This window comes from Sceloporus occidentalis, unplaced genomic scaffold (assembly GCF_023333645.1).
Source record: "Sceloporus occidentalis isolate IW3139 unplaced genomic scaffold, rSceOcc1.0.p SCAF_8, whole genome shotgun sequence".
NCBI lineage: Eukaryota > Metazoa > Chordata > Lepidosauria > Squamata > Phrynosomatidae > Sceloporus > Sceloporus occidentalis.
In genome coordinates, this window is record NW_028316988.1 from 19,958,736 (window position 1) to 19,979,493 (window position 20,758).

A 20,758-nucleotide genomic window follows, 5' to 3' on the forward strand; every position below is an offset into this window, starting at 1 on the left:
AGTCCAGGGATGTCAGAAACGTGCCATTTTCTCCATCCCGCAGTGCGCCTCTCTTGTTTTGGTCCGTATATTTGCCTTGTTTAAGCTCGCTGTAACAGCAGATGGCTGCCGGGAGAATTGTGCATTTCTGTTAATTCCATCTCCTTCCCCGGTGCCAGCCGAGAAAGACTCCCGTGTGAATTTGCTGGCTTGACATTTTCGTTTGTGTGGGATTGCCGACGAAAACAGGGGACTCTCACTTTGACAGGTTGGCTTATCTCCTCTTTTGCAGGGGACCGTGCTAACTTGTCTCCCGCGAAAGTGTCTCCAAGATGTAATTTGAAAATAAAATAATGCACTGACCAAAAAATCAAGGAGTGTCTTATCTGACCTATTCAACAATATCTTTTCCCCGCTTCCTATCTTTGTTTCCGAATGACAAGGCTTTTCACAATCTCTGTGTCTTTTTTTTCTTTCTGTATCAAATCCAAGTGCCATGCCAGGATTTTTTTCCCCTCCCTCTTTCCAGTGAGATCATTTTCAAAATATGTTTCTTAGCTTCCTTTGGGCATATTTCATGGTGTCACTCACAATTGCTCATTTGCTAGGAACTGTGATTCATTAGCCAAGGCGATGTGTGTGTGTGTGTCTGTGTGTGTTTTAAAAAACCCTTTTCTTGTAGGATTTGCATAGATGCTAACATACAGCAAAGTCACTTTGCCTTTTTTAGACTGTAAGCTAGTTTGAGTCTCAAATTTGGAGAAAAGGTAGGGTCCAAATAAATAGGATGATAATAATAAATGGATGCAAATAGATTTCAGTGCTGAGCGATATCCAGAGGTAGACATATTAGCAAAGTACAATAAAATCCCAAATGCACAAAACAGGGATACCTTTATGGGGCTAACCCAAGTGCACAAAATACATGATGCAAGCTTTTGAAGCTCTACTGACTTCTTCATCAGGGAAAGGTGTTTAAAAAATCATGCAGGAGAAAGAAAAAATATATATGATGGTGTTAGCCAATTTTATTTCCTATTACAATAAAATCCAAAACCCACCAAACAGTGATACTTTTATTGGGACAACCTTAATGCACCAAATCCATGTTGCAAGCATTCAAAACGCTACTGGCTTCTTCATCCGGCAAAGATGCTTATTGGGATCTTTAGTTTCCTTTGGTTTCCTTCCCTTTAGTATCCTTTGAGACTATTATTTGCTTTTGCTTTTACTTGCGGGGTTTTCGGAGGCTGAAACTGTGGGACTCGCCCAAGATCTCCCAGTGAGTTTCCATGACCAAGTGGGGAATTAAAAGTTGTAGTTGTAGTCCAGTGCTCAAACCATTATGCTTCCCAGTAAGCCTAGGCAAAAGCAAACTTCCCAGTTGGTTCAGGTGAAAGCAAACTGCGGCAGCTTTTTCAAGCTTGTGTGCTTTTCATAATGAATAATCTTGAAATCTTTACTATGTTCTGAATTGTTTGGCCACATGTCTCCTAGTTTTCACTTGTGAAATGTTGGAGGGTATGGCCTCTTTGCTAAGGCATAAAAGAAAACACCAGTCTCGCTCTCCTTTTGCTGTTTTGTGTGTGTGTTGCAGTTTCTTGGTCTTCTTGCAGTTGCTAGCAAGCTCATGTAAAATTCATTGATCTGTGTCTTACCGAGACTGCTGTATAAATAATATTAATCTCCTTTGATGCTTTGGGGGGAAAAATATGCTTTGGGTTTTCCCCTGACTATCCAAACCAATCTTTTGATGCCCTTTCTGTCTGCTTTTCCATCAGATACATCTGGAAAATGAAAGCACCCATTGCAATACCAGAGAAATCAGACTACCTTCTTGACTGATTTGGCTTTTAGGGGTGTCGGTTTTGGCTTTGAGGTTGCCATGCTTTCCAACCCAAGGAGCAGAAGCTTGGAAAAGTTACTTTTTGGGACTACAACACCCTCAAATCCCCAGCCAGCATGGCCACTGGGGCAAGGTGAGAGTTGGAACTGAAAAAGATAACTTTTCCAAGCTCTGAACAGTTGATAATTTTGTCTTTTGTGCCGTCAAGTTGTTTCTGACTTATGGCAACCCTATCATGGGGTTTTCTTGGGAGGTTTCTTCAGACAGGGTTTGCCATTGCCATCCTCTGAGGCTGAGAGAGTGTGGCTTGCTGGAGGTAGGTTTCCATGGCCGAATGGGGATTCGAACCCTGCTCTCCAGAGTCAAAACACTCAAACCAAAGGATCACGCTGGCTCCTTTATTTTCTGTAAAGGAAAACAGAACCCAAAAGCAAAGGAAAAGCACAAAACAACCAGCGGAACAAATGTTGTCTTCTCTCCTTCCCAAAGTTTTTCTAGTTGTGGCCCAGAAATTGGCCAAAGAGCCCAAAATGGGCCGTTGGTATTTTACACCGCAACCCCCAAAACAGCACGCTTGCTTTTGAATCGACTGTCGTTTCTGGTGGAAGGCAGATCTGGGCCTCCGTCCATTCAGATGGCCATATATAGTAATTTGTAATGAGATTCGGTCCTTTACAAAAAAGAGAAGAAAAGAAAAGAACTTTACCGTAATCTCTTGCCAACATAAAAGACTAATCTACGAAACCCATTTGGGATCCTTAATTCAGATAAGGGTGGGCAAATGCAATGGTTTGGGGACCAATTTTCTGTCTGGCAGAAATGGAAACAAACAGACCCAAAACTGGACAGAAGTATTTTTGAATGTATTTTAATCCAATGTATTATAATTATTATTGGCATTTTCCAAGATAGGCAACTGTGGAAGGCTAGGGAGCTACATTTGCCCCCCAGGAGATCTTGGTTGCATCCTCCATTGCATCTGCTCCCCACGAACAACAACAACAGCAAAATATTGCTCTAAAAATATCATCTAGGAGACATGGCGCATTCTTACCTGGACCCCCAGAGAACATTTTGGATCATTGTCAGGCTTTTCTTCCCCATTTCTGACTTATGGTGACCCTATTATAGGGTTCTCTTGACAAGATTTATTCACAGAGGCTTTGCTGTTGCCTTCTTCTCAAGCTGAGAGACTTGCCCCTGTGACAAAGTGGGAGAATGACGATGAATTATTTACCGTGTTTTAGGGGTATAGTGGTTTAAGTGTTGACTACAACTCAGGAGAGCAGGGTTTGAATCTCCGCTCAGACATGCAAATGCATTCGGCAACTTTGGGCAAGTTGCACTCTCTCAACCTCAGAGGTTTGAGTGTTGGACTACGACCCAGGAGAGCAAGGTTCAAATCTCTGCTCGGCCATGGAAATCCATTGGTGACCTCAGGCAAGTCACGCTCAGCCTCAGAGGGTGCCAAGGGCAATGCTCCTCTGAAAAGATCTTGCCAAGTGTTGGACTACAACTCAAGAGAGCAGGGTATGAATCCCTGCTTGGCCATGGAAATCCATTGGGTGACCTCATACCAGTCACACTCTCTCAGCCTCAGAGGTTGGCAAAGGAAAAACCCTTCTGAACAATTCTTGCCAAGAAAGCCCCATAATAGGGTTTCACCTTATGGTCACCAGAAGTCAGGAACGACTTGAAGGCACACAACAACAACCAAGTTGAACAAAACTATGGTATGGTTTTCTGTTCCTGGTAGAGGAACAGGTCAGGGGATAGGATCACAAAGTTGGAAGGGACCACAAGGGCCATCTAATCCAGCTCTTTACCATGCAGGAATACACAACCCAAAGTACTCCTGAGAGATATCCCTCTAAGCTCTGTTAAAAGACCTGAAAGGAGACTATGTCCCACCCAGGCAGTCTGTTTTACTGCTGAATAGCTCTTATAGTCAAGACGTTCTTCCTAATGTTTCAATGGAATCTCTTTTCTTGTAATTTGAATCCATTGGCTTGTGTTCTAGTATTTGGATCAGCAGAAAACAAGCTGGCTCCATCTTCTACATGGATATTCAAAGGTGGCTTTCATGTTACCTCTCAGTCTTCTCTTTTCTAAGCTGAACATACATTGGGCATTGGCAGGGCACCTTTGCTTTATTCCTCTGGGAGAAAACAGCAAGGGTTGGTTGAGCAGCCTTTATTAGAACATCATCTCTCCATGATAAACCAGAATTCTCAGCAATCTTGGTTTATTGTTGCTTGTCCACATTGACATTACCCTTGAGTACCAGGGAGGAACATTTTAATACCCCTCCCTGCCCCGAAGCATATTTTGTTTCAAAATCCGTACTGAACCATACCTGTGAGATTGGCCATTCCTCGACTTTGTTACCTGAATGGTTGTCAGCTATTTCGAGAACCGTGATGTAACAGAGTAGAAATTCTGTGTCCCTTGGCTGACAATAGGTTGACACAATTTGGGGACAGGAGACATGATTGCTGTTCTCACTGGCCTAATCCTAACCTTAACCTTCAATGGAGCAGGACCTCCAGATGTGTGGGATTGGTAACTGGGGTGGGTGGGTGGGTGTCTCTCTCTCTCTCTAGGCATCTTGGAGACCTTCCAGCATGACTGTATGGTCAACAAACATGTGGCGGACATTGACCATGGAGTCATGTTGGAGGGCTTACAGAGGCATAGAGAGACCACCTCTGTAGGCAACTGGAGGTCCTCCATGGCCAACATCCACTGAACCTCTGGTAGAAGTTGACCGTGGAGCCACACTAGTGAACCTCCAGTTGTCTAAAGAGACCATCTCTCTAGGCATCTGAAGGTACTCCAGTATGACTCCATAGCTAACATCCATCAAACGTCTGGTGGAAGTTGACCATGGAGTTGGCTAGATGACCTCCAGAGGATTAGAGTGGCCACCTCTTTAGACATCTGGAGGACCACCAGTGTGATTCCATGACTAACGTAAGCTGAACTTCTGGTGGAAGTGGGCCACAGAGTTGTACTAGAGGACCTAGGGAGACCAACTTTCTAGGCATCTGGAGGCCCTCCAGCATGACTCCATGGCTGATGTCTACTGAACCTCTGGTGGAAGGTGACCATGGAGTTGCACCAGAGGACCTCCAGAGGCTTAGAGCAGCCACCTCTCTAGGCATCTGGAGGTTCTCCAACATGATTCTATGGGGAGCTATCACTGGAAATATAAGAAAAATTACTCTGTTCACAATTATCCATGGTTTTGTGTATCTATGCAGAGACTGGGAATGTATCCCCTGAGGATATGGGGGTCCTACTGTACTTTTGAATTCTCATTGGAGTCAAGGGGAAAAATATCCTAAAACCTATTGAGTGCAAATGCCACACTCACTCCATTACACTATGCCAGCTGTGTTAAGTGTTGTGGCTTGCAGTACTTTTGTCTTTGGAAATAGTTCCTTGTCCTCCTTTAATAAGCCTCTGCAAGAGAAGAGAGTTAAGGTTGCAACCTTACATTTGAATTTCATGGAGCTTGCAAAAAACGCAGTTTCTGTTCTTAATGCACCATAGATTACTGTCTTTATTTCAATTCTCATTATTGAGTGAAATTCTGCCTGTTAAATGTGGGGCGTTCTTTTGTTCTCAGCAGTTTTCCCTGCTTTTTTCCCCCCTTTTCTTTTTCCTCCTCTTTTTTTTTTTGAAGACTGTGAAGTCATTAGTGTTTCAAAGAAGATTAAAAAGATGCATGACAATTAAAATGTTAATGCTGTCTACAGCACCCAACTTTTGAAGCTTGCTCAGGCATTCATATCTTGAAGGGTTTCTCCCCTTAAACTGTGGCAATGCTTATTTTACACTGACCCCTGCTGAGCCAGTTGTGCTATAATGGGATTTTTGTGGGGAAGGAAACTTTGGAAAGGAACAGCGAAGCTAGCCTTGGTGCCATTGGTAAAACTGCGAAATGAGAAATTGGCTGTAGACATGTGTTGTTGTCGTTGTTCATTGCCATCATGTTGGCTGTGACCTGATGAATGAGAGATCTTCCAAGCTGGGTGACCAGATGTCATCCTTTTCTAGGGCATATCCTCCATTTTAACCTTCTGTCCAGGAGGAATTCCCAAATGTCCTCCATATGGAGCAGGTCTAAGAAGCATGTATGATGGCGAACCTATGGCACACGGGCCAGAGGTGGCACTCGGAGCTCTCTCTGTGGGCACATGTGCCATTGCCCCAGCACAGAGTTTGCCAGAGTTTGTTACTAGAAAGCCAGAGGGACATGGCACTTTGCAATAAATAAGTTGGTTTGGGGCTGTAGTTTGGGCATTCGGCCTCTAAAAGGTTCACCATTTGGTGAAAAAAGTGACCCTAAAAACCTGAGTCGACTTATCCATGGGTAGTAAGTATTGTACTTTAACTCATATATATATATATGAACCATCCCCTGTCCTGGAAGCGCTGGCTTCCCTCTATTCTCTCATCAATCCAGCTTTTAATATGAGCACAAACAGTTATGCCTCCTTGAATTTTGTAAGTTCTTTGGCATTGTTTTCCTTTGCTTCATCCTTTACATCCTAGCCTCAATTTATACATGAGATTGACTTATAGTCAAGTACAGTATATACAGTAGTTTTTTTGCATGTTTCAGTTGCCTCGTCTTTAGCTTCATTTGGAATCATTATTATTTTTTGCCCAGAAGGTGTCGAACAACAACAGATGAGTGGGAAGATCCACACACTGGTTATTTTGCACACTTAAAGGAACAGAGAAAATGGCTTAAATGAGACCCCTGTTCCATATTGCACATTAAATTCCAAAATCTGAAATACTGAAGTTGTGTTGGCTGAGATATGGACACCTTTGGGTTTTTTTGATGGTTCACTTTACACAATCTTTGTTTCATGCACAGAATATTGTACAAAATTACCTTCAGACTATGTGTTTAAAGGGTAGATGAAACATAAATGTATTTTATGTTTAGACTTGGGTCCCATCTCCAGATATGTGCAAATGCTCCAAGATCCAAAACGCTTCTGGTCCCAAGCATTTCAGATAAGGAAGATTCAACCTGTAGCAACAATAGCAACAATATGCTCTGGAGGCATCAACAAATGTTATGTAGTAAATACGAATCAAATAACCATACTAAATCACATTATGGCATGCATTCGGCACTGAAAAAATGTCCAGAAAACCTACATCAATTAATGGGTATATATCCAGTTAGGTACACTGTATATCAAGCTTTAAAAGGGGTTTGAATGATACCATTAAGTGATTGCACAGTTGTCATGGAATACTCAACAATATGGGAGCCGCGTTGAGGCTTGCAAAATTGAATGCATGTTTGTTCACTGCCAGTCCCATGATATACAATGCCCTGTTTCTTCTCTGTGCTTAAGATTCATGTTTTTTTATCAGCTAGAGTTGAAAAAGAAAAAGGGGGGGAGAGAAGAATCCAGTTGAAAGGCACAAATAAATTGTGCCAGTAAGCAGAAAAAACTGTTACATCCTCCAAATGTAATTTTGCCAAAAGCTTCTGTGCAATTATTTTCTGCCACGCTTTGCATTATGAAGGAAAATGGTCTTTTTTAGAAGAACGGGGAGAAGGATTTGCATAATGGTCTTTGCAAGTTAATATCGGCCTCCGATAATGATCTCTGTATAACATAACCTTTGAAAAGGCCTGTTGGCAACCGTAAAGTAATCATCTTTTAAATTATATTTCCCTTTAAGGGAAGGTGTTACAAAAACAGACGCAAATGGACAATTTGTCAGTTCAAGTCTTAGAGAAACGCCTCCCACTGTTACAGGATTGCGAGACCGTTGGTGGAGAAAGGGATTCCAAAGGAGACGACACGGCCGACGGAGCCTGGAAACGTTCCTCTTTGGCGGACTGCAACTCCCAGTATCCCCACCCAGCATGGCCAAAGTTGAAACACAAGGAACCTTTTCCAGGCTCTTGTTGTTGTGTGCCATCAAGTCACTTCTGACCAATGGATATCCTAAGACAATGATGGAGAACCTATGGCACGCGTGCCGGAGGTGGCACTCAGAGCCCTGTGAACCTATCACAGGGGCTTCTTGGCAAGATTTCGTCAGAGGGGGTTTGTCATTGCCTTCCTCTGAGGCTGAGAGAGTGTGACTTGCCCAAGGTCACCCTGTGGGTTTCCACGGCTGAATGGGGATTCAGATCCTGGTCTTCCAAAGTCCTTGTCCAACATCCAACCACTATGCCATGCTGGCTCTTTCTCTTACTGTGCTAGAAACTCTGACTGATGTTATCTTCTTTATTCCCAACTAATTTCAGAATGCATGCACATAGCCCAAAAATGCCAATCTCAGAGCGCAGCAAAAAAAATGCAAACCAGCCGTTTTAAACATTTCAGGGGAAAGGCAAACTGCTAACTTGGCAGTTTGTTGTGTGTGTGCATGTACGTTTATGTGTCTATGCCTTCAAGTCTCCTGTTGACTTATGGTGATTCCATGGATTTCATAGGGTTTTTGTAGACAAGGAATACTCAGATGTGGTTTTGCCTGTTCCTTCCTCTGAAATAAATCTGGTACCTCCTGGTGTCAAGTTTACTGAGACACTAAGTTCAGAAATCCGGACGTTAGTAGTTAAAACTCAGTAAACCTTTATTCAGCAACTATAGTTCTTAAGGTTTAGACTCAGTAAACCTTTATTCAGCAACTATAGTTCAGAGACATTCATTTGTCAGAAATAAACAGTAAGTATTAGCATTGCCTAATTAAACTATGCATAATTTCAAATTTGTGTCAAGTTTAACTCTCATTTGTTATAATCAATAATCACATTAGTCTTCTCTTTCCCCTTCTTAGTTCTTATAGCTTGATTCTTTTCACAGCAACAACTTTGACATATGTTTGCCTACCTTCTGGTATTATTTCAGCACCTTTGTCTGCAATCACTATGTCTCAGTAATAGCCATTTCTACTGTGTAACCCATCATGCCATCCAGTATTTTATGGCAGGCAAGGTACTATAAAGCATGCGCTATATAGACTACAGCAAAGCCATAGATCACGAAAAACTGTGAACTGCTCTTAAAGTAATGGGAATGCCACTACATTGGATAGTCCTAATGACAAATCTGTACTCAGGACAAAAGGCAACTGTGAGAACAGAATATAGAGAAACAGAATGGTTCCCAGTTGGGAAAAGGGTCAGGCAAGGCTGCATTTTATCACCCTATTTGTTCAACTTGTATGCAGAAAGCATCGTATGCGGAGCAGGTTTAGACTTGGAAGAAGTTGTGAAGATTGGAGGAAAGAACACCAACAATGTAAGATATGCAGATGACCCCATACAACTAGCAGGAAAGAATAAAGACTTGGAACAATTGCCGAATAAAGTCGAAGAGGAAAGTGCTAAGACAGGCTTAATGTTGAATATTAAGAAAAAAAATAATAATGACCACAGAACATGAATTCATCCTACATGACACGGAAATCAAAATAGTTAGAGATTTCCCCTTCCTTGGATCAACTAGTGACCAGTACAAAGATTGTAGCCAGGAAATCAAAAGTCTAGGATTGGGGAGGGCAGCTATGAAAGAACTAGATAAGATTGTAAAGTGCAAAGATATAAGACTGAACACTAAATTAGGATTGTCCAAGCCATTGTATTCCCCATCACCATGTATGGATGAGATTGCTGGACAGTGAAGAAAACTGATAGAAAATGAATTCATTTGAGATGTGGTGCTGGAGAAGAGTGCTGAGCTTGGAGATGTTTCATCCATAGGGTCACCATCATAGAATCATAGAGTTGGAAGAGACTTGAGGGCAGCTAACAACCACAAGGTGCCTTTGCAACTCCTGACACCTGGTGATCTCCTATCCAAGTACTAACTAGAACAGTTACACCAGAGAAAGAGTGAAGCGTAATTATGGTTGTAATGGAACCAAGTTATGTCTTCATTATTGGAAGGAAGTAATTAATTACAAGTAACTCATAATTACAAGTAACTCATATTCCTCTCCATATCATTTTCTGTTGTGCTGCAAATATACAGGGAGACCTTCATGAAACCGCTGTGAAAAGATTTCTCTTTCCTCCCTTTTAGAAGCTGTTTGCGTGGCAGAATTAATTAGAGTGGCACCAAGTTTTAATTCAAACGCACTGTTACAGGAAGGAATATTTTTCTCTCCTCCGTTTGCTTCTTACATAAATGTTTCCTTTATAGTGCAAATGACTCTGCGGAGAATGCTTTGGCTGAACTCTTCTTCGCACTTTTGCTGGCAATTGTCAGCAAAATGGGAGCTGGCTGCTGGTTTTCAAAACCTGGTTTTTCATTTGGGGGGTCCTTGGTATGACGCTCCCTCCTGGTCCCCGCGTTGCAGTCTTCCGGCTTCAGTTCTGTTGTGGTTTTGTTCTTTTAAACTGATGTATGTTTTAACTACACATGTTTGTTGGTCTGTTGTTGTTCCAGGCCTTGATCCTTGGGGAGAGATGGGTAAGGAATAACAACAACAACAACTATTATTATTATCCAGTGGGTTTCCATAGCTGAACGAGGATTCGAATCCTGGTCTTCAGAGTCCCAGTCCAGCACACAAATCACTATGCTGGCTCTCATCCATAGAGTCGCCATAAGTCAAAGTTGACTTGATGGCGGTTAACAACAGTACAATCTCACTCTGACTTTCCACTAAATGCCTATCGTTCCAACAACCTATATAAACTGTTAATGTATTTATTTAAGAGAGAGAGAATTGCAGCCTATGTGAGACAGAGACCACACCGATCCCTTCTGCAGCATTTTTGAGCCAGAAGTGGGACAACTTGTTTTATGCAAAATACAAATAAAAATAAAAAATAACACCCGGAGCTGAGCATCATTATAATTCATTTTTCAAGACACCTTTTTATTGCATCTGCTCCCAAATTAAAAACAACAACAACAGCGCTAAATCGGAATAATCATGTCTCCTGCTTTTGGATTTACATAACCAATTGAGATTCTGGCTGTTACTTCCCCCCCTCTCTCTGCATGAAGAGGAAAAATTGTTTTTAAAAAGGTGTCATTGTCGAGGCAAACAGGATTTTAACTCTTTCGGAGTTTAGGGAATCCAAGAGGATGTGAAACTAACGTTGAACTATGACTCTGGAGACCAGGGTTCGATTCCCAACTCAGCCATGAAACCCACTGGGTGACCTTAGGTGACACTCTCTCAGCTGCAGGGAAAGGCAATGGGAAACCTCCTCTGGACAAATCTTGCCATGAAAACTTCATGATAGGTTTGTCTTATGTTCACCATTAGTTGGAAATAATTTGCAGGCATATAACCAACACAACAGCAATACCTTAGTTAGAGATCTAGTGTGGTGTAGTGGTTGAATGTCAGACTAGGACTCTAGGAGACATGGTTCAAATCCCCATTCAGCTGTACAAACCAACCCAGTGACCTGGGGCAGGTCACACTTTCTCAGCCTCAGAGGAAGGCAATGGCAAACCTCCTCTGAATAAATCTTGCCAACAAAACCCATGATAGGTTTGCTGCAGCGTTGACATAAGTTGGAAATGACTTGAAGGCATAGGCCAACAAGGAAAATGAAGTTAAGAGGAAATCCCCTAAATACTGAAATTGTTTGGGTGTGTATGTTATGCAGTGAATTACAGGAACATATCACGTGTGATAAGATTTGAGATCTGCTGCTTGATGGACTTTGTAAGCCAGTCGGTGTAATGGTTTGATTGTTGAATTAGGACTCTGCGGGATCTGGATTCAAATCCCATCTCAGCTGTGGAGACCCATTGGGAGACCTTAGACAAGCTCCACTTTCTCAGCCACAGAAGAAGGCCATGACAAACCCCCTCTGAAAACAATCCTGAGTGGCAGCATAGTGTAGTGATTTGAGCATTAGACTGGGACTGCTACAGACCGTGGTTCCAATCATTACTCTGCACTGGAAACCCATTGAATGACTTGGACAAGTCCCACTGTCTCAGCTTCAGAGGATGGCAATAGCAAGCCTCCTTGGATGAAATCTGGCTAAAGAAAGCCCACCTTAGGATCACCATAAGTCCGAGGTTACTTGAAGACACAGAATGAGAGTACGTCAGTTAAGTGAACCTTATCCAGTGGTCAACCTCACTCAGTGGTCAACTATAGATTCAGTTTCATAGAATACTAGAATTGGAAGAAACCCCAAGAGACATCCAATCCAACTTCCTGCCATATAAGAAGACACAATCCAAGCCCCAACAGATGGCCATCCAGCCTCTGTTTAAAAACCTCCAAAGAAGGAGACTCCACCACACTCCAAGGCAGTAGCTTCCACTGTTGAACAGCTCTTACTGTCAGGATGTTCTTCCTAATGTTCAGGTGGAATCTCTTTTTCTCTAGTTCGAACCCATTGCTCCATGTCTTAAGTCTCTGGAGCAGCAGAAAACAAGCTTGCTCCATTCTCAATGTGACTTCCCTTCAAATATTTAAACACAGTTATCGTGTCACCCCTTAATTTTCTATTCCCTAGGCTAAACATATCCAGCTCCCTAAGACATTCCTGATAAGGCTTGATGGTTTCCAGAAAGTTAGTTAGACTCCTCTTTTCCAGCTCAGGCTTTGTTCATTGCATTTCAGACAGACAGCTGCAATCTGATACCAATATTTTATATTTGCGATTTGTGATGGCCTCGTGTCCAGACAGCAAAAAAATAAAGGCGCTGGAATTGAAGGTTTGACATACTGACTCCTGGTGTGCATCTATTTCGGGGATAAGATAGGAAGAATATGTTGAGAGTTCGGTGGAAGACAAGTGTAGCCATCCAGAGGAGGACATCCAAAATGGTGAAAGGTCTGGAAACCACCTTTCCCTATGATGAGCAGCTTAGGGAGCTGGTATGTTCAACCAGGATCGGAAAGATTAAGACATGAGGACCATGTTTAAATATATGAAGGGATGTCATGTTGATGGAGCAAGCTTGTTTTCTGCTGCCCCAGAGCAATGGATTCAAACTAATGGAAAAGATATTCCACCTAAACATTAAGACGAACTCTCTGATGGTAAAAGCTGTTGAAGTGTGGAATACACTGCATCGGAGAGTGATGAAGTCCCCTTCTTCGGAGTTTTTTAAACAGAGGCTGGATTGCCATCTATCAGGAGTGCTTGGATTATGTCTTCTAGCATAGTAGAATGGGGTTGGATTTGTTGACCCTTAGGGTCCCTTCCAATTCAAGGATTCTATGTGCTGTTTAAAAAGTCTCAAGACGACATTAGTAAGACTTAGGCTTACTTTGACCCATGGTCTTGACCTCCCTTATACACATTTAAGTTATCAGTGGCTTTCTTAAGGTTGACCTGTAAACCTGCCTTTGCACTTTCTTCCTTGACTTGCTCCAACAGTCGTTCCAAGTCTTTTGAAATCTACCTGCAGTTTTCAGTGTCTTGTCTGAACAATGAAAAGAGTCTTTTCAGAATATTAACATCTTTATATTTTCCAGCCCTTCCATTTCATTTCCCTTCCTATCACTAAAATTTCCCCTTCATTCTGCATCTGCAGAGCATCCTCAGTCCTCACTGGACTGTTTCAATGATGCACTTTGGCATTATTTTGTCTGAATTTGTCTTGTTGTTGTTCGAAGAGAACCTTTGGGTTCTCTTCGAACCTGCCAAGATCTCCTCTTTGTGTGTTGTGTGTTGCTTCTTGTAGACTATAACTACCCAAAATCACCACCTGGCATTCAGGAGGGTTGTAGGAATTGTGCCTTGAGCATATGGGGCAATAGAATAGCAATTCTTCAGCCCATTGACTAAAGGGTGAGAGCCTTGCTAACCCTTAGGAACACTTTGCATTGGAATAAAAATATTATAAAGAGGAAAACATCAGTCTGCCCCATACAGAATACTCATTTACTTGAGTGTTTTCCGTACCAAATTCATTCTAAATTCATTCTTTTGAGGTTTTGAAGAGCACTTTCCCTTCTTTTAACACCCAAGTTTTGCAACGTTTTCTTCCTTTTTGGAAGATCCATTTACAATCCCATCTCTGTTTGGCTCAGGGGGTATCTCTCATCTCTTTCAGCCGGAGAATCCTGCTCTCTTTTGTTGCTAGTCACGCTAGCGCAAACAGACCCGTCCCGGGGATGAAAATGTGTTGTCATGGGGATCTCTGGAAGGTCATGAGAAACTCCCTGGTACTGTTTGTTACCTCTCCTGGGAGATTTCTGGTAAACTTTCTCCATGTATGTGAGGTCAAAGAGAGAGAAATATGAGTTTGTGCATAACAGGGCTTCCAGAAGGATCTGCCTCTGTCTGGATAAGGTGGCATCGAGTGTTTCTGTGCCATCTGTGTGCATCAGAAAAGCTGTGATCTCTGCTAGAGATCTGCTAGTGCAAAGTGGATTTATGTATTAAATTTAAAAATGTGTTGTTGCCGTTGTTGTCATGTGCCTTCAAGTTGTTTCCAACTTATGGCGACCCTAAGGGTGACCCTATCACAGAGTTTTCTTGGCAAGATTTGTTCAGAGGAGGTTTGCCATTGCCTTCCTCTGAGGCTGAGAGCCTGTGACTTTCCCAAGGTCACCAGTAGGTTTCTGTGGCCGATCTGGGAATCGAACCCTGTTCTCCCAGAGTTGTAGTCCAACACGACATGCATAGCCTCTCTTTACAGTTGGAAAGATAGTGAAGGCTATATAGAAGCTTAGAGTAGGAAGGAGCTTCATGGGCCATTGAGTCCAACACTTGATGCAAGATGTCCAGCTAAAGCATCCCCAGCAGGTGGCTATCCAGCCTGTTTTTGGAGACATCCACAGAAAGAGATCCCACCATGTTGCAAAGCTATTGGTTCAGTTACCAAGATTGTCAAGATGTTCCTTCTAATGCTCAATTGATTTCTACTTTCCTCTAACTTCAAATCATTACCTACTTTCTGGGGTGCAGAGAACAAACCAGTACCTTCCTCTCTGGACCACTCTTGTGGTATTTAAGGAGTGCAGTCATTTGACTCCTTAGTCCTCTCTTCCCCAAGCTGAACATGGCCAGCTCCCTCAACCTCTCCTCATATGATGTGAAAGGGATCTTGGAGTTCTAGTAGACCAGAAGTTGAACATGAGTCGACAGTGTGATGCAGCAGCTAAAAAGCCAATGCGATTCTAGGCAGCATTGATGGAAGTATAGTGTTCAGCTCAAGGGAAGTAATAGTCCTACTCTATTCTGCTTTGGTCAGACCTCAAATGGAATATTGTGTCCAGCTCTGGGAAATATTGTGTCCAGTTCTGGGCATCACAGTTCAAAAAGGATGTTAAGAAGGTGGAGCTTGTCCCGAGGAAGGTGACCAAAATTGTGAAAGGTCTGGAAACCATGAAGCCCTATGAGGAGTTGCATAGGGAACTGGGTATGTTTAGCCTGTAGAAGAGAATGTTAAGAGGTGGCATGGAAACTGAATCAATGGTTGACTAATGAGTAAGTTTGGATGGGCATCTTTCAGGAATGCTTTAACTGGGCCTCCATGCATTTCAGGAGTTTGAACTAGAAGGTCCCTTGCAACTCTAGGGCCTGTTACAGACAGCCAAAATAAAGCTGCTTCGAGTCACAGTGGAGGTATGGTGTTTCAATGATGCATGCATCCTAAGAGTCCAGAAGTCGCACCAAAGCCACGCTCCAGACTGGAGCATGGCCTTGGTGTGGCTTCTGGACTCTTAGGATGCATGCATCATTGAAACACCATACCTCCACTGTGACTCGAAGCAGCTTTATTTTGGCTGTCTGTAACAGGCCTAGGATTGTATGAAACTGAATCTATTGCTCACCATTGGATGGGCATCTTTCAGGAGTGCTTTAACAGGGTCTTCCTCCATAGCAGGGGGTTGGTCTATATGCCCCTTGGGGTCCCTTCCAGCTCTAGGATTCTGTTATTCATACTGATTGAACAGTGTTTCAATCAGTGTTCTGATCCACCTTGGGTCTTAGTTTCAAATGAGTTTGGACAATGCACCCAACATCTCTCCCTATTAATCTGAAAAGAACACATAAGTAAATAAATTGTCAGAATCTGTGCTGCATCCTCTGATGCGAGGGGTTGTTTTGGGTGTGTATGTGTGTACAGTTCACTCCTGTGCCAAAACCTGTTTACTCTCATGATAATTCCTTACTGTAGTTTAGTTGGGCTGAGGAGGAGGAGGAGGGATTGGGGTCTCATTTGACTGCTTTCAAGTCAGCATGTACGTCTTAACAGCCTAGGAAGTATTGCATCCATAAAGTACACGGTTATCATTTCTTTCTTGCTCCTGAAAAAAAAGCTTGACGGGATTAATATAGTCAGCATGAAATCTAAGTCGTAAAGGCAGCTTTAAGAGATGATAAAATTAACCGCTGATACACTTTGCTTATGGGAAGCGTCCCCCCCCCCCCCCGCTTGCCTTCCCAACTTCTTAAGGGAGGAGGAAGAATAAAAGGAATGGTTGGTTTCTGTATTTCAGCTCTCATACAAATGTCCGTTTCATCTTTCTCCCCTCGAAAAGGAGAAAGATAGCAAGTGCTTTTAAGTTCTCTCTGATGTATGGAATAGCCTGGAGTACAATGGATTTTATTATTTTATTATTTTCCTTACAGTAGTTAGGACTGTGCAGATTTATTCACTGCAAAGAACATAGAGGGGAGGGGAGGCACTGATGGGTGACGGAAACAGCAGCGATGTTCCAATTTTGCTTCCATCTGCACCCAGGAGTCCGCAGTGTGAGTGCCAGCACTCTGTGTGTGTGTGTGTGTGTGTTTAAAAAAAGAATTCATGCTTGCATCTCTGTGTGTGCATAAAAACAATGTTTGAGTTATGCTGGCAAAGCTAAGGTGGGCCCTCAATGCAAGGGTGGGCTACTGCAATGAATGCCAGGGGTCAGGGATGACCCCTGGCACTCATTACAGTAGAAGACACACAACCGGAGGGTTTCATAGAAAACGCAAAAAGAATTGCTAGGGAGAAACTGACAATATAATGGACTCTATTACAACAGTGTCCCAAAGGAACGAAACCACAACTCAACCATTATACACAACGAACTTAGAATCATAGAATCATAGAATCGTAGAGTTGGAAGCCTCTGTTTAAAGACCTCTAAGGAAGGAGACTCCATTACACTCCGAGGGAGTTTGTTCCACTGTCAGACAGCCCTTACTGTCAGGAAGTTCCTCCTAATGTTGAGGCGGAATCTCTTTTCCTGCAGCTTGCATCCATTGCTCCTGGTCCTAGTCTCTGGAGCAGCAGAAAACAAGCTTGCCCCTTCCTCAATATGACATCCCTTCAAATATTATTATTCAAATAAAAAACTTATTATTATGTATGTAACCACCTTGCAGGAGTACTACAAAACATAGAATACATGACACAAAATGCTGTGGAGGACTATCATATATACTCGGCTATAAGTTGAAGTCATGTATAAGTCGAAGGCACGTTTTAGGGCCAAAATTATGGGGTTTGATATGACTCGTGGATAAGTCAAAGGTAAAACTTAAGGGCATGTGACAAAGAATCTAAAGGATGAAGTAAAGGACCACAATAGCAAACAACTTACAAAATTGCAGCACGGGTCTTAACTGTTTGTGTTCACCCTAAAGGCTAAGAGCTGTTTGACAATGAAACACACTGCCTTGGAGTCTCCATCGTTGGAGGTCTTTAAACAGAGGCTGGATGGCCATCCGTCAGGGATGCTTTGATTTAGATTTCCTGCATGGCAGAATTGGGTTGGACTGGATGGCCTTTGTGGTCTCTTCCAACTCTATCATTCTATGATTCTGTAAAGTTATGTTAATAGAAAGGTTTGTATCTGAATGGCATTTTTTGGACTATACAATAAAAATGATTAAAAAGACAACTGGCACTGGAGCCTGGAGTAACATGGAACAACTGCCACCAAACTCCGCGGATGCTCAAGTCCCATTAAATACAATGACATAGCAAAATGGCATCCCTTATATAAAATGGAAAATCAAGGTTTGATATTTGAAATTATATATATATATATATATATATATATATATATATATATTGAACATTTTCAAACTGTGGATGCTTGAATACATGTATAAAAAATCCATGTGTAAGAAGGGCCGACTGTACATGCAAAAGGGATCTGGGAGTCTTAGTAGATCACAAGTTGAACATGAGTCAACAGTGTAATGCAGCGGCTAAAAAAGCAAATATGAACCCTAAGCTGCATTATAGGAGTGTAGCTTCTACATCAAGGAAAGTAATAGTCCCACTCTATTCTGCTTTGGTCAGACTTCATCAGGAATATTGTGTCAAGTTCTGGAAACCACAGTTCAAGAGGGATGTTGACACGCTGGAGCGTATCCAGAGGAGGGTGACCAAAATGGTGAAGGGTCTGGAAACCATCAAGCCTTGTGAGGAGAGACTTAGAGAGCTGGGTATGTTTAGCCTGTGGAAGAGAAGTTTAAGGGGTAACATGAGAACCATCTTTAAATATTTGAAGGGATGTCATATTGAGGATGGAGCAAGCTTGTTTTCTGCTGCTCCAGAGACTAGGACCCGGAACAGTGGATTGAATCTACAGGAAAAGAGATTCCAGCTCAACATTAGGAAGAACTTCCTGACAATAAGAGCTGTCCAACAGTGAAAGATGCTGCCTCGAGGGTGCCGGAGTCTTCTTCTTTGGAGGTTATTAAACAAACACGGGATCGTCATCCTTTGGGAGTGTTTTGAGAGTGCATTCCTGCATGGCAGAATGGGGATGGATCGCCCTAGAGATCTCTTCCAGCTCTGTAATTCAAAGTGGAGGGTGGTTGAAAGAAACAATGAATCACTCCTGGATAGATTTTGGAAGAAGTCTTTAAATGGGGTCTGGAAGATTCAAAGTGTTTGTGTATGCAAGGATTACTGGACAGGTTGTTGCATCCCAAATTCCACCTCCCGTCTATCCAGCTACCATTGCTGTGGTCTCAGAGGGAGAGAAGACCGAACAGCTGGACTTTATCCTCTTGCCTACTGCCATCCCTTTTCCTTGTGTGCCATGCTTTATGTAGGTTATATGCCCAAGGGCAAAGAACTGTCAAATTAATGATTTCTAAACTGCCTTGGGAGCATTTTCATAGCTGGAGGGTAGAGTATAAATGTGCTAAATAAATAGGTAAAGTGCATATTGTTATATTTAAATAAAATGTCTGCTGGAATATGTAGAATTGCTCTTCCTTTTTTGTGGTGCATTAGCCTATCTCCGAAGACCAGTGGTGTAGTGGTTTGAATGTTGGACTAGGATACTGGGAGACTACAGTTTGAATCCCATCTTGGCTGTGGAAACCCACAGGGTGATCTTGGGCAAGTCACACTCTCTCAGCCTCCGCAAACCCCCTCTGAAGAAACTTGCCAAGAAAGCCCTATGATATGAAAGCCTTAGGGTCACCATAAGTCTGACATGACTTGAAGGCACACAACAACAACATTGCTGTTTTTGTGGATATTTGGCCAAGTGGGTCACCCAATGAGTTTACATGGCAAGTGCGATAGGGAAAGGATAGGGACAGGGATAGTTGTCGTTGTTGTGTGCCTTCAAGTTTAGTTGTTGTGTTGCCAAGAAAACCCCATGATTCGCCTTAGGGCCACCATAAATCGGAAATGACTTGAAGGCGCATGGCGACAAAACCTATCCCTATCTTTTCCATGTTATTTCTCCTTCTAGTTCAGTCTGATTCTCCTTCATCCAGAATTCCAAAATCCAAAAACCAAAACTTTCTTCCATGCTTGACTGAGACAGTGACACTTTTGCTTTCGGACAGTTCAGTGTGCACAAACTTTGTTTTCATGCACAAAATGATTAAAAATATGATCTGTAAAATTACCTGCAGGCTATGTGTATAAGACGCATAGAAAACATACATGAATGTTGTGTTTAAACTTGAGCCCCATCTCCAAAATATCTTATTCAGCAAATAGGCCAAAATCCCCTCAAAATTACAAACACCTCTGGTCTCAAGAATTTCGGACAAGGGAGGATTAACTGACATCATATTTTCTTTCTTCACAAGCCTGTTGTAGTTGCATCCAAGACAAACACCTTACCATAGTTAACATTGCTGCTAAGACTTCTCTGACCAGAATAAATCTGTATTTGTATTTATTTTTTGACTTTTCTCACCATTGGGGATGTGTGATATTTTTTCCTTTTTCAATTCTGGGAGAGTGTCACTTGGTGGGGTTTTGTTCTCATTGTCTTTTCATCTTATTTTGGGTGCAACAGCTGTTTATGTAACAGAGCTGATGGCGAAACATTTTGCGTTTCTCCGTTTAAAAGTATTTCTGGAGATAACGTTGATGGTTCTCAGAAACCCAATTAAGAAAGCAGAAGACTAATGGTTGCTATAAATCATAAAGTTATTGGGGATGGGGAAGAGTGTGCTGAACTGTTCCATGTACCTCTTTGGCCAACATTGTAATGTTCTGTCCTTGTTCTCAGCTTGGCCATCCATCATCATGAGAAGCATCTTGGAAGGAGATGGGACATGGAGGCTACCAGTGGTTGGATGATGGGACTTAGTAGCCTAGTAGCCACTCATCCTTATAGTTCATGTTAATGTGATACTGTCTCATGATGTAGCATTTTGCTTTTCAGAGAAAAGAAAGGAAATCTGTTTTATTATTCATTAAAATATCCCTGTTGTTCTTATGTGCCTTCAAATCATTTCCAACTTACGGCAACCCTAAGGCAAACGTAGCACACTGTTTTCTTGGCAAGATTTGTTTCGAGGGGGATTACTTTTGCCTTCCTCTGAGGCTGAGAGAATGTGACTTGGCCAAAGTCACCCAATAGGTTCTCATAGCTGAGCAGGGATTAGAACTCGGTTTCCAAATCCATAGTCCAGCACTCAAACCACTACACCACATTGGTTCTCGTAAAACATTTTGGTTTAAACAGGCTTTTAAGTTGGGTATATCAACTGTTAACTCAAAGGTGGGACAAGTTATTTTTCTG

General features: G+C 42.3%; 1 protein-coding gene across 2 annotated transcripts in view; it reads left to right on the forward strand.

Moving 5' to 3' along the window:
* Positions 1-20,758, forward strand: part of NACC2 (NACC family member 2) — a 74,225-nt gene that overhangs the window by 8,674 nt on the left and 44,793 nt on the right. The window lies entirely within an intron of this gene.